This window comes from Larus michahellis, chromosome 2 (genome assembly GCF_964199755.1).
Source record: "Larus michahellis chromosome 2, bLarMic1.1, whole genome shotgun sequence".
NCBI lineage: Eukaryota > Metazoa > Chordata > Aves > Charadriiformes > Laridae > Larus > Larus michahellis.
The window spans coordinates 149,966,744-149,983,776 of record NC_133897.1 but is presented as its reverse complement, the minus strand read 5'-3'; positions in this window follow the sequence as shown (position 1 = coordinate 149,983,776).

Below are 17,033 nucleotides of genomic sequence, written 5' to 3'. Positions count from 1 at the left end.
TAACTAACTCGCGTAATCTCAAGAAAAAACATCACCAAAAGCCTCCCCCAACTGCATATTTACTACTAGTTGGATAAATTCTGCAAGGGCCAATTTTCTGCATTACGCTGTGGGCCTGGCTTTCCACCCCCTGCAGGCTCTGGGGCTGATTGGGTCCATTTTACCTGTTAGATAGCACTTCATACATATTAAACATTCACCCTAGCACTGGGGAGACGCGAGGAAGCCCATTGCCCCTGTTTTACTGGGAAAATTAGGGCCAGATTGTTTCACAAAGCTGTATGCTCATCGCAAAAGTCACACCTTAAAGCTCTCCTGATTATTAGTATTTATTATCTGCACCACGGTCCAGCCTGTGCAACCCAAGCCTCAGTGTATGAGGTGCTATACACAAAACCAGAACAAAAAGATGTTCCCATGCTCCAATGAGCTTATTCTGATCTGGCTGCTTAGCAATATTGAAATGTTTTGTTGAATATTAAGATTGAATAAACAGACAAGGTATGTGGCATGTACTCAAATATTTTTTAATGAAAATTTTTAACCCAAATGACCCTTGAAAGGTAGAAGCTGACATTCTGAGAAACGCACAGGGGCAGGCGTCATCTTTTACGATGCAGATTCTGACACGCTTTCAAAGCGCTGGCACCAAAAGTAAGAGACTTGGGGACAATTTTTGGCATAAACCTTGAGGAAAACTGCCTAAGCACTGGAAGAAATGGAAAAGTTTACACCTTTTTGAGAATTTAAACTAACCTATGGTGCTTCAGGGTATTTTCCTTTAGAATAAGTATTCTTGAAGAGTACATACAGCAGAGGATTCCATTTTTGGGAAAGAATATAAGCCTTATGACACAAATCCTGCTGACTGCACTTAAGCAAACATTCTTCATATTGAATCAAATAGGGCAACTTATGAAAAGTAGAGAAGAGAATTTGGTCCATTATGCGGCTATCAGATTTAAATTACACCAATAACTGAGATGCATGGGGTATCAGTGACAGGAATACTGGACCCGGAGTGTGTGATTACTCAATTACTCCAATGTCTGTTAGATGCTTAAAGGCTAAAACAATTTTGGGTTCCTTCCAGTCAGTGCATATCACTGTCAGCTCTTCAGATAGTTTACCTTTCCCAAGAAGCTTTTGCTTACCTTATCACCTTCCCAGATCTGCTGCCTGCATTCTCCAATTACTGCACTTAACCGCGAGCCACGTTACATATACTTTACACTTCATCTTTATCTGTTCCATTTTGGTGATGTGATATTAGGCAAACATCTTAAACTTACAGCAGTGGGCTTTAAGTCACTGACATCTTAGATTTATTTCCCCCAAAGCTTTCGGTTTTAGCAGGAGCTCAAATGGAGCACAGAGAAAGCGGAGCAGGGAGCCGCAGCCACAGATGTGGAGGCAGTTTGGCAAATGAAAGTGTTCTTAAAATGCAAGGCAAAAAGGGGCAAAAATCTGCAATACTCTGCAGTTCTGACTTATGAAGATCGCAAAATTGAAAGCTGAAAAGAAAGCTGAAGCAGAAGATAATCTAAATCAAAAAGGAAAAACGAGTGAAGCAAGAGTTCTAATTAACATAAGTTAAAAGAAATCTATAAAAAAGAATACATTAGCTGGAAACAGTTCTTATTACTGTTGTTATTTCTATTTAAAAAATCTTAAAGGAAAACAGCTATTCACAGAGTGAGCCAGAGATATCTATTTCCTGCATTAAACAGTTTTATCTGATTTAGGTTTGCCCTGCAGTACCACTATTTGAAATGTAATGCATCATTCAGGGAAATAACAGCCAACCCGTAGATTGCTCATAAAAGGAACGCGGTTAATACTTAATATCCAAAATCAGACTTGTTTGTTCATTCTAATTTGTCACATGGGTCTTAAGCTTGCTTCTGTGTGCTGATAAAATGATCCACAACCAAGCGGCTTCTGCTTCCATCGATTACACGTTTTGAGCATCAGTCGTCACTTCTGACAAACGCTTCCTAACATTTTCCTCAGTTTGCTGTTTCTGTGAACATTTTTCTGCTCCAAAACTAGAGGAACAGTTTTGTAACGCAAATTCAAAATTTCGTCAGACAAGTGAGACCAATTTAGCACAGCCAGTATATGCAAAAAACTCATATACCAATAAAGGGAAATAGTAAGAAAATCAGCACTGACTACAAAATAAACTATTTGACTGCTTTTCTAATATTAAAATACAGATGTAATATGAGACAGTAACGGACACATCGCAAGTGCTGTCTAAATAAAGTGGGGCTCTCCACATAACTTCAGAGTATTCCTAATCCTCATGCTCTCAGGATAAGGGCTCAGGCCCACAAAGCTATTCAGGGAGCGCTAGAAACCTAAATACCTCTTCAGAGCCGGGCTACAGTCGGAACCAGGTCTCTGAAAGAGACTTTACAGGCACCAAATGCACTGATTTTAAACCGTCTCTGGGTTACTGACATCTTCTTCAGGAAAGCACCTGAGCATTTACTTGACCGTAAGCTAATGTTTAAATGCTGCTGGCTGAAAAAACATGCTTTCTTGAGAGGGTACCATCCGCACCACCGGTTGCGTAGCAGCTCTGTAAATCATTTTTCCTGGAGGTGACCCTATTGAAAATTAAAGTAATGAGATTTTAAAATATCAAGTCCAAGTCACACACACATACCCCACCCATCTGTACATAGAACTAAATCGTATAAATTCATGGAGTGCCTTGCCCAATAAGACCATATAAACACAGTCCATTATTCACAATTTAAGAAAGAAAACCTTCTCTAGATAGTTATATTAATCATTGATTGGAGCTTTGCAGACTTCAGAGCCAGTAACCCAAAACCTGCCTCGAATTAGAAAACATGGATGTGGTAGTAGTTAACGTGAAGGTGGAATTCTTCTGATTGAACTATTTATCTGGTAGTGTTTCAGATAATTAAACTGAGCTCTCAGTAATATGAAAGGGTATAGTTATGGTCAGTTTTTATCTTCTAGCACTGCAGGGCTGTGGGGACTTGAAAATTATATGCAGGCAGGTTTGGAATGGCTCCAAGGTAGACCACACCGCACTAAGTAACATCTGGTGTATAGGGTTTAGATTTTTTAGAAGTGTGTCTGGACAACTGTAAAATAGAAATGACATACATCTCTGACTAAAGGCTGTACGTAAAGTTGGCAGCAAGTTAATTGTATGTTATTTGGAAAGGCTCTGTTCTGGTCTCAAAGCTGGGTACAACCATCCTGGAATAGGTGCAAAGACGTTCCAGTTACGCTGTAAAGAATTTATTTTACATCAAGTGAACGAGAAATACTTGTAAAACCTTCATCCTTGACTAGCGTTTCTCCTGCCTCTCTTTCATGTTTAACAAGTTGAAAAAAAAAAAACCCAAAACAGTTCTAAGACCGTGGTCCAGCCCCAGGACGTTACTGACACAGATGATATATAGATGACCTCAGAAACTGTTCACGTGGGATGAAGCCCTCATATATACCAATCTAGTTGTTGTTGAATTTAAGGAGTTACATTTTTTTACTCTAAGTTTGCGGATAAAAAAGACTCTTCTGTAAATTATAATGTACAAGCAACATCTGCAATAAGTTGTCTCCATACTTTTCTCCATACCAGTGTTTAAACACGACAGGGGTTTTTCATGTGAATCCATAAAATGGCCTTCCCATAGACTAGAGCAAAACCCAGGGGAAAAGAGATGCTCTCCCAGCCCCTGCCCGGGGCACGTACTGCACAGCGGTCAACGGTGGAAGGAAGGCAGCGGAGGCTAAAGTTTATCACCATCTGGTTCTGGCCAACTCCAGCACCAAAATGTGTATTTGAGCATTTTCTAAAAATAAAAGCAAACCAGCTCCCAAGTGATTATAACCTTGGAAACAACGGCCAATGCCCACTTGTGTGTTTATCACCACCAACCTGCTCTCCTTTCCTCTCTCCAAACAGTTGCTGCATTTCCCTGTTGCGGGCTGACTTAAATAGAAATGCCCCTGGGACAGGTCACGTATCACGACATATGTCCACAGAGCACCTTTGCGAACCAGCGGCTCTGATCTTTACTGCAATGCTACTGTATAGGCAGGAAAAAGCATCTGACCTGGCATAAGGAAAATTCCCTAAAAAGGTTTCTCCATTTGGAAAGAGGTGGAAGGAAGAAAAAAGATGCACCTAAAAAATTAAAGAATTCATGTATTTGACCACAAGTCAGAACTTTTTTGGGGAAAAAAACAAACAAACAAACAAACAAATGACATTTTCATGATTTCAACAAAAACATCAACAATAATTTTCGATCATTTGAAATGCAAATTTCTGGTGACAAAGAAACAAATGGTGCGATAAAAAGATTTGGGGGGAAAAAAATGTACCTTGAAAAAAACCCCTATCTTATCTTTTCCTAAACAAATGAAAGTCAGAAAAGTAATCATGTCTTTAAAAGAAGTTATTTACTTGGGTCACTTCAGATGTGCGTATGGTCAGTTCTTACCATTCCTCAAGGAAAGTCAGTTGTTCCTGGGAGTGACTACAAGCCGTAGGCAGTGGTAAGGGACAGAGCAGACCTCAGCTTTCCAAGGCAGCTTCCACCTCACAGCTACATGTGCTGAAACTTCAGAGCACATGATCAAATGGTAGGTTCTGGGGTTTCTTAACAGAGGCAGTTGAAATGTCTATTAATCAAATTTGCCTTGTCCATAGCAAGATGGAGTGGAGGGAGAGGAAAACCGTCAGTAGTCTCTGACAGAGGAGCTCTCACTCCACTGAATTTCAGTGTTCCAGTCATTTTCAGTGCAGTTCACACTGAGGGCTCTGCCTCCTCATTCAGAGAGAGGGAAAGGGGAGGAGAGCGGTTCCTCTGAATTAGCATCACCATGAAAAGGACGCTTTTCCTTTTTAATGAAGCTCATAGCTCACCTAAATGCATGCCTGAGACAGTCAAAATAATATGTTTTGTTATACATATAAAAAATAAAAACTGTCTGAGGAAGCAAAAACTTTTTTTTTTTTTAAATCCTACAATATGTAAAACATTCTCTCTTGCTCATCACCTGAGAGGCCCACAGGCTGCTGCTGAGAGCAAACCTCTCCCAGCTAACCACTGGTTTGGGCGCCCAGCTACGTTCCAGTTGTGGTAATTAAGTCCAGTCGATATTTCAGTTAAGACTGGGCTGCCCATGTGCAACGCCCAGAGTCATTTGTCCATGAGACTGCAAGACCTAAATCCTTTTACTTCTGCTTTGCACGGAACACAGTTTTTTCCAAAGGAATCACTGCACGTGGTCACGCAGCCAGTGAGGGAAAGGGCTGGGCAGGCTGGTGACACCCCACCGAGGCAGTTGCGCACACGCACACCAGCAGCTGCGGCTGCTCCCTCCGGGCTGGCTGGAAGCCACTTTATGAAGGTTTGTGACCTGTTGCTTTCACAAATAGTCATCCTGTAAAACTCCGAGAGACACCCCAGGACAAAGCACCTGCAAAATACACTTACTCCAGAAATATTTTTTTCATTTAACAGCATCTGAAACCATTAAGTCAGCAAATAACAGTGTTCCTGCAAGTGGAAAAAAATAAGCCAAACCATTTTCCTTCCAAAGCCTGAAACACAATTCCTAGGCTGCGAACATCGCCAATTTTTATCCCGCAATTACATTTTTTCTGGATTTAAATCTAAATCTATTGCAAACTGTGACTGAGATTTTACAGCATATCAACTCCATATTTAAGACTCAGTCACTAATTCCAGTACAGCAGATTTCTCACAATAGGCAAAATGGACCTTTAACAGCAAGGGCTTATGTACAAGAGGAGTTAGGGATGTGCGCACGCCTGCAGGGCTGTGATCTTATCAGCATCATGGAGACATGGTGGGATGACTCCTGTGACTGGAGTGTTGGAATGGAAAGATACAGGCTCTTCAGGAAGGACGGGCAGGGGAGATGAGGAGGGGGTGTTTCCCTCTGTGTCAGTGACCAGCTGGAGTGCATGGAGCTCCCGCTGGGGATGGATGACGAGTTGACCAAAAGCTTAGGGGTCAGTATTAAAGGGAACACAGGTGAAGGTGATATTACAGTGGGGGGGTCTGCTACAGGCCACCCGACCAGGAAGACCAAGTGGACAAGGCCCTCTATAGACAGATAGGAGCAGCCTCACGTTCACAAGCCCTGGTCCTCACGGGGGACTTCAACCACCCCAATATCTTTTGGAGGGACAACACAGGATGGCATAAGCAATCCAGAGGTTCCTGTAATGCATCAATGAAAAAATTCCTTCTGCAAGTGATAGAAGTGCCAATGAGGAGAGGTGACATGCTGGTCCTTGTTCTGACCAACAAGGAGGGGATGGTGGGGAATGTGAAGCTCAAGGGCAGCCTTGACTGCAGTGACTATCATGCGGTGGGGTTCAAGATCCTTAGTGCAGCAAGGAGGGCGCACAACAAGCTCACTACCCTGGACTTCAGGAGAGCAGACTTCTGGCCTCTTCAGGGATCTGCTTGGCAGAGTACCGTGAGATAAAGCCCTGGTGGGAAGAGGGGCCCAAGAAAGATGGTTAATATTCAAGGATCTCCTCCTCCAAGCTCAGGAGTGATGCATCCCAGGAAAGAGGAAGCTGGTCAAAAATGCCAGGAGGCCTGCATGGATGAACAACGAGATCCTGGACAAACTCAAAAGCAAAAAGGAGGCCTACAGAGGGTGGAAGCAAGGACACATAGCCTGGGAAGAATACAAAGAAATTGCCCGAGCAGCCAGGGATCAGGTTAGGAAAGCTAAAGCCCAGATAGAGTTAAATCTGTCCAGGGACATCAAGGGCAACAAGAAAAGTTTCTACAGGTACATCAGTGATAAAAGGAAGACTAGGGAAAATGTGGGTCCTCTCTGGAAGGAAACAGGAGATCTGGTTACCTGGGATATGGAGATGGCTGAGGTACTCAATGACTTTTTTGCCTCAGTCTTCACCAGCAAGTGCTCTAGGCACACTGCCCAAGTTGCAGAAGGCAAGGGCAGGGACTGGGAGAATGAAGAACCATGTTAAAAAGGAAGACCTGGGGAACTACAGACCAGCCAGTCTCCCCTCTGTGCCCAGCAACTTCATGGAGAAGATCCTCCTGGAAACTATGCTAAGACACGTGGAAAATAAGGAGGTGATTGGTGACAGCCAACATGGCTTCACTAAAAGCAAATCATGCCCAACAAATTTGGTGGCCTTCTATGACAGGGTCACAGCATTGGTGGATAAGGGAAGAGCAACTGACATCATCTGCCTGGACTTGTGCAAAGCATTTGACACTGTCTCACACGACATCCTCGTCTCTAAATTGGCGAGACACGGATTTGACAGATGGACTGCTCAGTGGATAAGGAATTGGCTGGATGGTCACGCTCAAAGAGTTGTGGTCAACGGCTCAATGTCCAAGTGGTGACCAGTGACAAGTGGCGCTCCTCAGGGGTTGGTATTGGGACCAGTGCTGTTTAATATCTTTGTTGGCAACATGGACAGTGGGATTGAGTGCACCCTCAAGAAGTTTGCAGATGACACCAAGCCATCCAGAGGGACCTGGACAAGCTTGAGAGGTGGGCCTGTGCCAACCCCATGAAGTTCTAGAAGGCCAAGTGCATGTGGGTTGGGGCAACCTCAAGCACAAATACAGGCTGGGGAGAGAATGGATTGAGAGCAGCCCTGAGGAGAAGGACTTGGAGGTGTTGGTTGATGAGAAAATCAACATGACCTGGCAATGTGCACTCGCAACCCAAAAAACCAACCACATCCTGGGCTGCATCAAAAGAAGCATGGCCAGCAGGTCGAGGGAGGTGATTCTCCCCTCTACTTTGCTCTCACGACACCCCACCTGGAGTACTGCATCCAGCTCTGGAGCCCCCAACATAAGGAGGACGTGGACCTGTTGGAGCTAGTTCAGAGGAGGGCCATGAAGATGACTAGAGGGCTGGAGCACCTCTCCTATGAAGACAGGCTGAGAGAGTTGGGGTTGTTCAGCCTGGAGAAGAGAAGGCTCCAGGGAGACCTTACAGCAGCCAGTACTAAAAGGGGGCCTACAGAAAAGATGGGCAGGGACTTTTTATCAGGGAGTGGAGCGATAGGATTAGGGGCAATGGCTTCAAACTGGAAAAGGGTAGATTTAGACTAGATCTAAGGAAGAAATTCTTTACTGTGAGGGTGGTGAGGCACTGGAACAGGTTGCCCAGAGAAGCTGTGGATGCCCCATCCCTGGAAGTGTTCAAGGCCAGGCTGGATGGGGCTTTGAACAGCCTGGTCTAGTGGGAGGTGTCCCTGCCCATGGCAGGGGGGTTGGAACTATCTGTTCCCTTCCAACCCAAACCATTCTATGATTCTGACTCTATATTTAGAAAGGGGTTAAAGAGTGTTAAGGAACTCTTTACAAGAGGAATGCTCATTGCAAAGGTAAAGCATGGAGAAGTTAAAATGCAGGAGCTAGAAATAGTACAATTTTGTCTTCAGAGCAGAAGATTGCCTATGGAAATACGCCACTGCCCAGCAAAACTTTTCAAGTGACCAGGGTAACGGATGAGCAAAAATGTCACTCTCAAGAAATGAGACTTGGTAACAGTTCTGGCAGCTGCTGAAATGACAGCCGAGCAGTGCCACGTTACACCACCTTACACCCACTGTCTGTCTCAGGGATGAAGAAATGCAGAGATGTGAAGGGCCGCGCACACAAAACTTTCTATGCAACAGTGTCGCTGCAGGTTTTCTCTTCAAAACTCTGCCTCTCTTGCTTGTAGCAACGCTCCCGCTTTATGAAATGGTTGCAACCATTTCGGTCTAGGAGGTATTCACACCACAGCCACGCAGCCCTGTGTAGTGGCATGCCGAGCCGCAGACTGCTAACGTTATGCTCTGGCTTCACCATCTTGCACTGTGCGCTTATGCTGGGTACTTTAAATTCAGTGTCAGATCAAAATCCTCCTCAATCACAGACAGCTACGTCCACGGTGCCTCAGAGCTGCCCGCCTGCCTGTTTCTGCGGGGCCAGTGCCATATGCTGCTTCCCTCCAAGCCTGGGAGGTAAAATTCATCCCTCCTGTGAGCTCCCCATATACACCATCTAAAAGCAGGTCATGCTTTAAAATACTAACAGCTTATTATTTCACTACTTTTTCACTTTTACATGGAAAATACTATTACTTGCAAAGTATTCACAGCTTTTCTTCTCCATCTGAAAATATTCTTTTCTGATTTGAAATACAGGGAGCATGGAAGACGTCCAGCTACAACCTGAAAGTCAGACCAGCTTCTAAGTAACACCACGGCCAGGGGTGGCTTCACGCTGACCTGTAATTCAAGAAAAGCTTGATCAGTTTTCCTAATGTCCAAATACCTAGAAGGTTAAGAAAATGACAAACGTACTTTCTATAATAAATTTTGGAAGGAGCAAAAATAATGACGTAAACCCACACCCTGGGGTGACCTGTAAGTGGATTCACTCAGGAGCTGTGAGCTGCAGCTGTGCGCTACTGGAGGGAAAAATGCAACCCCCATTTCTACAGAACTACGTCCAAGGCATGCCCGAACCCACTCACAAACCAGAACTTGTCTCACATCCACGTTGGGTGGACACAAGCAAGTCCTTGCTCAAAGACAGAAGGCAACCCCTTTTTTGTGACTGAACGTCAGGAGCGAAATCCTGGGCTCTCAGCAGCGTGGGTCAGCGTGTACCACCAGCATGTACCTGCCGCACGTGGACTCAGCGTTACAGACGGGCAGTCATCCCGTGCTTCCAGGATCCCTTCAGTTGCTATCCATAGTTAGAGACGCTTTAGACTATATCTCTAAATGGCTTGCATGGAGCAAATGTTCCCATGTCTTGGTGTCTTTTCTAGCTACCTTCCTGACAGTGCTCTTCATCCCAGTGCTGTCCTTGCTCCGCCTGGCCGCACCTTGGCTCCTCTCACCTTCCTACAGAGAAGGCCAAGCCCATCCCTCACGGCTGCGCACCTGGCCAGAGCAGTACATCGTTATGAATTTGTCCCTTCCCCAAAGACACGAGTGGCCTTTGCTGCTCCCTAAAGAAGGTTTATAACTTTCACCTGTAGAAAGTTACACTCACATGTAGGAACTCATCATAGCTGAGCCACAGCTACCGCTCCAGCCACACTATACACTTATCCAAAATCTGTTTCAAGTCAACATAAACTGAACTGAAATCTGTGTGGTAGCTTACCCAATGTAATTACAGCGGATTAGGTTTAATTTCCCATTTAGCTTTCTGTGGCGAGCGCCCAGCACCACCACGACAGCCTCCACCCGTGAGTGAAGCACCTCGCTGTTGGTTCTTTTCCCAGCGTAGCTCTCTGTGCGCACAGCTGTGGTTGGCGATTTCCTTGGCTGACCTGGCTACTGTATGAACAATTTGACCAGATTACCAGGGTAATTAATGTCCTAGCTTCATCCGTACATACAGTGGTTAATAACTATGTTTAAATAGAAGCCTTGCATGTGAGTTCTCAAAAAGCTTTTACTCTTTGCAAACCCGAATACCATGTTTTCAAACTAGTCTCATGGAAAAACCACGCAGACAGGTGACACAGTGAGAACCCAGCGACATCTCTGAATGACTTTTCCAGAAAGACTCTCGCCTTATGCCTGAAGCCTGCTATTCGATTCCTGCTAAAGCAATATTCCCAATAAAAAAGCATAGGGTACAAGGAGGAAGGTAATACAGCACCAGAAATAACGCATTGTAGAAGTTTATCGTTGCAGCCGTAGCTGTACAACCCTCACAAACAGGTGATGAGGCCATTCTTAGCCTAAAGCACGTTAGGACTTCTCTACACTCCCACTGAAGCCTTCCAGTTCCCAGTGAATCCCCTGAGACACCAAGAGCAGGCACAGAGAAACATCTCCAGCCCAGCGTGCAGCGTACCGGCCACCATGTGTTCCATGTGCTCAGCTGGGCACCTCTGGGGCACGTTCCTCATTGGGTTTGCTTTTTGAATGTGGCAGAAGGCTGGCATTCAAAAGCATCCTGGGCCCCTGGGCCTTGGGAGAGCCTGTGGGATTTGTCCCCCAGGCAAAAATCTTCTGTACAGCTTGGCTCTGGGGAGGGATCTCTCACAATGCACAAGCGCAGCCAGTTCGGATATACTATACCTCATCAAGTAGATGGTTTATCAGGACTTAAACCTCACTATACCTCATAAACATGTCCTTTCAAAGAGCCACTCATAAACTGGAAACAACGCATCCTGCAAAGGGGAAAGTGTGGCCTACAGTTAACTTATTTATTCCTACCTAACATACTACAGACGTCCTGATTTTTACAGCACTACATGTTTTCAACCTTTTCAGTAAAGTGGAGGTTTCTCATTTCAGCCTAACTGCTGTTAATCTGTTCCAAATGTTACCATTGCAAATAAGGTCTGGTTACCATCTCTGCCCCAAGTCGATAATAGGAACAGAGCTGATCAGCATCTGGTTTAGTTCAGAGTACAACTTGCTGCCTAATACTGCAGAATTTGGGTTGGAAGATTGTTGCATTTCATGAACACCACAAAAAAAAAATTAAACTAACAACACTCACATACAGTCCTGTGTCATTATTTATTGCTCTATAGGCTTGCTAAAGATGGAATATCGCATTACTAATTTTGGCAAATTCCAGCACACATAAACAGGCCAAAACCTCTTAACATAAATTATACCAGAGCTGCTTAATGATAATTAAAAAAATTCAGTCGCTTACTTTCCAGACTTGTGATGGAAAAAACGTTTAAAAATAAGAGAAAATTTTAAATCAGTTTCTTATTTTGTCTTGCACTTTGAACACTTGAATTGTTGTGTGTCTGATTCATTGCAAGGTATTTGGCAATACAGCACTTTCAATATATAGAAAACTATGGTTATAAATGAAAATGGTCTAAAATAGATTTATAGAATACAAATTGGTATTTTAACAGAATGTAATCATTGACCCAAAACTCAGAACACCAAGTTCACGTTTAGATCAAAATAAAACCTCCTGCTGAGTTAAATCAAAGCTGAATCCAACTCTCAGTATACAGAATAATTCATCTCAGGATTAGCTGTGACCCTTCTAACATTCAGGAATACTTCTCCTTTTCTCCTTCAAGCACTTTTTATACTTTATTCCACATTCCTTTGCTGTGTGATCTATCATTTTGCAGTTGATCATATAAAAATTCTACATGCAACATATTTCAATTACATTTATTGTCTTAACGTAGATGGCAGATTATCCTTTATAAACTCAATGCAGACTACAGGATCAAAAGCTCTTGATGTGTATAGAAAATAAACCATGCATAATTAATGGAAGTTTTAGGTTAGCAAGACATGCTAACATAACCATTAACTATTCATCATAAAGTTCAGTTTGAGCAAATAAATTAATAACCACCTCAAATATTAAGACCTTTTTTTTTTTTTTCAACAAACACATAGAATGCTTAAAACATCCGGAGCCTGTATAAAACATACATGAATTCTGCCAAATTTCCCCTACACTTTCCCGTCACCCAGAGCACTGACTGGGGTGACCCACATGACATAAATTTCTTGTTACCTGTGAGAAATGATTGGACACAGAAATTACTTCTTTCCCCAGAGAGATGTAGCTGGTTGATGAGCCAACTAGTAATATAATATTTATGAAGTTAAGCAGGATCAAACTGATAAGCGGTGTATTAATTTCACGGCGGCACCCATGAGCAGTGATTTTTTGGGCACAGCAGATTCCGCTGATCCTGTTTTACATTTGAGAAATCTGAAGCAGAAAAAGCCTAAATTACTGAATTGCATCATGTTGCTGAGCCCAGTCAATAACAAAAGTCACAGACTGGCAGGCTGCTTCACGGTAGTCACAAAATTACGCCATTGCCCACATTTTAGCAAGATTTCTCTCATTGTAACAGATTGGGTAACTCCCCTTCCACTGCACAAGGGGAAAATAATTAATTTCCAGCAAACTTACCTATTTTCTGCATGCAGATTTCACCAGAGAGATTTTAAACCACTTAAAGGGGGGAAAAAAAAAAGTCATAACCTCACAGACTGAATGACTCGGGAGATAAGACACGTTACTAATAACACAAAGATAAGCATAATAAGGGAAACTCAACCCAGCTATAATCATATACAAAACCCCAAATCCACCAACCTTAAGCAGGTAAGAAAAATCACCCAATGTTTTCAGACCTGTTGTTGCTGAAACGGCATGCATCTTCCTTACAAGCTACATGCATTTGCCCTCTGAGCCAAGTGACAATACTAGGAGCAAGGTGCTAAGTTAATTGATTGTGAAGAAGTGATTATGCAGCCATATGCCTGCAAGATAATTCAAGATATCTTGAATTCAGTTTATTCAAGCTCAGTTATCACTCCAGTATTTTGCTGATACATCAAGTTGTCCTTGAAAGAAAGGCAAAGTGTCTAAGCAATGTTTCTTCTCCTTTCAAACTGCCAAGAGAAGGAAGACTTTCTAGGATGGACCACGTCTCCAGCTCCCACTGACTCGTACAGAAGCAAGGACCTCTCTTCTCATCCTTCTCTTCCTTTAAGTAATTTCCATATATTGTTTACACAATACAGAACTTAAATTGAATTATAAGAAGCACCAAAATAATTTCTTCAAGTTTTTTCTCTGTGTTCCTCCTTAAAAAGAAAACTGTGCCAGGCCAACATACTTCCTGGCTTCTCCCTTTTCTCATGGCTGTTACCTGAGCTGTGGCCTGCCCCTGCAGACGTCCATGTGTGCAGCGACTTTCTCGGGTGACCATCAGAGGGTAAAGCTGGGAACCGGGCTCTGCAGAGACAGCAAGGATTTCAGAAGTTTCTTCACCTGGTCCATCTGCACTTGAGGAAATTGGGATGATTTTGGTCCCCGTAGGTAGTTCAGTCCATACTGCCTTCCCTCAGGTGTTCACCTGAGGCTCTCTCCTTCACTCGCTCTTTAGGACAGAACCAGTTTTGCATGAGCTTCCTCTCATCCCCCACCACTCCCTCCTGCCTCCACCTTGACTCTACTCTGAAAAAAGAATCACAGAATGGTTTGGGTTGGAAGGGACCTTAAAGATCATCTAGTTCCAACCCCCTGCCATGGGCAGGGACACCTCCTACTAGGCTCAAACCCCCATCCAGCCTGGCCTTGAACACTTCCAGGGATGGGGCATCCACAGCTTCTCTGGGCAACCTGGTCCAGTGTCTCACCACCCTCACAGTGAAAAATTTCTTCCCGATATCTAATCTAAATCTACCCTTTTCCAGTTTGGAGCCATTACCCCTCGTCCTCTCACTACATGTCCTTGTAAAAAGTCCCTCTCCAGCTTTCTTGTAGGCTCCTTTCAGATACTGGAAAGCTGCTATAAGGTCTCCCTTGAGCCTTCTCTTCTCCAGGCTGAACAACCCCAACTCTCTCAGCCGGTCCTCACAGGAGAGGTGCTGCTTCCCCTCATGCCTCCTCCCAAGAGCAGCCACAACTCAGGAGGTGCCTCTTCCTCCAGAGAGGAAAAGAAGATGGCCAGGATGAGCAGGTGGGTGCTGCTCTTATGTGAGGTAGAAAGAAGAAGGGGGAAGGCTATGTGGAACAGAGCTGCCCAAACCCACACATGAACCCTGACCTTTCCCTCGCTAGACTCTGCTGGTAGGGAAAGTGGTGCACAGAGGAGGCAGACAGAGTAAAAGAGCCCACCTTCGCCTTTTCAGACCCAGGAAAAGCTCCATAAAATTGCCTGTTCTGTGCAGCTGCCTGCGTTGCCTGCTGTCCTGAGCTGCCTCAAAGCCCTGAGAAACCATTCACATCCACACAACATGAAGTGCATTAGCGAGCAAAGAAAGGGAGCAAGCACCGAAGGCAGATTCGTGTTTTACTTTCCCTGTAAAATTCCAGATTTGTTAGCTGGAAAAGATGCAAATTACTTCATTATTTTTAATGCCTCTGAGCCACTTTATATTAAATAAATGGTAAAGTCCATGTCCTGGTTGTGAAAGACCACAATTAATAGTGCAGTCATTAGGATCCATAAAAGCCAGATGCTTTCCACAGAAAAGCATTTGTTTCACTGGAGCTTTCTCGGGGTTGGGCTTATTTTAGGGAATTTTAGTGGGAGAGAAACCCAACCTATCAAAGCTAATTGGCCAGTCTCTCCTATTGAGTTCTCTCATTTTCCAGCCGTCCGTGGGCCAGAGGCCGACTCAGCACCATGATGGTTAGGTCACTTGCCGGGAATATGAGAGACTCAGGTTCAAAGTCTCTCTCCTAATCAGGTAGACTACTTCACTTAAACCTCGATCTCCTACAAACCAGGGAAATGACTCAGTCATTAGGTTACTGGTAATCCAGTGTGTGTTCGACCTCGTGGGCATGGCTGTTTCAGCAGTGAAAAGGTTTCTGTTTTTTTTCTAACGTGGAACAAAAACAGAAGTCAAACCTCAGTTTTATTGTAACACAAAATTCTTGCATTCCGGCCAGTCCTCAGTAACATCCCCTCCCATTTAAACAGTCATCTTCATTCAGCGTGTTTGTGTTCCCCTCCCTCCCACCCCCAAGTGGCACCAAAGAGTTGGTTGCACAGCTTTCTTCACACCACTGGGGAGCTGACAGCAGACGGACATCCTCCTGACACCTTCTGCTCTTCTGTTTCATTTACCTGAAGTGATCAGAAATAGGTGGACAAAGCCAGTATCTGGCAGCCTTCTGGTATTCTTTGTTCACTGCCAAAGAGCACACCCGCAGTTCTCACCCACCACTGAAAAGGAAACGGGAGAGAACAACAGAAACACCACCACCCTGGCGTGGCCAGACGTCATCCCTCCGTTCTCATGCATGTCATGGTGGGCCACAGCCTACAGACAGAAACCCTGCCCCGAAGAACCACCACACAAGGTGCAACTGGTGGGAGGTAACAGGCGACAGACTTGCAGGAATGGACGGAGCATGAAGAAAAAAAAAGACTGTGGCTCCAGAGCCCAGCAGAGCCCAGCCTTTCTCGCATCTTCTCAGGTAGACCTTTTACCTCGCTGACTTCTACCATTTCCAGCCTCTGCAGCCTTTCTTGCACTCATTTTGTTTAAAACGTTGCTCTTAATGCATTAGTCAGCAGTCACTTTTGCTGCTTTCTTCCTATGATTTTACACATAGATGGCCGTACATGAAAAGGCACTTTTCAATTGCTTACAAATACACAGCCAGGGTGATTTAGACAACTCTCTATTCTGCTTCCACTTAGGAGTCTGGCAAATGAAGGACTTAAAAAAATAAAAGAGGTTGGTGCCTAAATTTAAGAATCAAATCCACGTCTAAGCACTTAAGCACTTAAATATGTGGTCTAATTTTCAAAAAAATTTGGAATCAAAAAAGTGCCAGCAAGGCCAAATGGGAGCCGATGACTTGGAGAATTCCATCCCTTATTTTGTTGCCTGAATAGCAATCCAGGACTAGGGCCCAGGAGCTCATTTTAAACAAAATATTTGTACGCATGCTGGCTAGAGCTGGAGGGAATAAACCGGATCATTGATCCCCTCTGAACTGGCAAATCACCGGAATTTTTAAAAAAGCACTGTTCATATTACACAGGCATTTAGAAGATTGAATACGACAGTTGGGCCGTGAAAGGACAGGAGAAAGGTGGTTCTTGCCCAGAAGATAGATGTCAAGGTGAGTAACAGGCAGAGGAGGCGCAGGTGCCCTCACCCCGGACACCACGTACAACACTGCTCCTTGCGCCACCCTCAGCCCCCACCAGCCCGTTGGGCTCCCGCCCCTGAAAATTCCCTTTCTGTTACGTAGCTGGACAGCTGAAACGCAGACATCGGCCAACCTAAATGAACTTTCTTCACAGAGGGCTTTTTCTTCAGCACACTTTATATAAAACAAAGGGCCTAAGGAAAACCAGACATAAATCTCTCGCGAGGCTGCTTCATCCAATTCCCTCCCAAAGTGATGGCATCACGTATCGAGTTGCTCTCAAAGTCGGCTCCCAAAAGGCCTCCTCTACATCTCTGCTCTACTGAGAAGATGGTTTGTACGTGGAAGAGC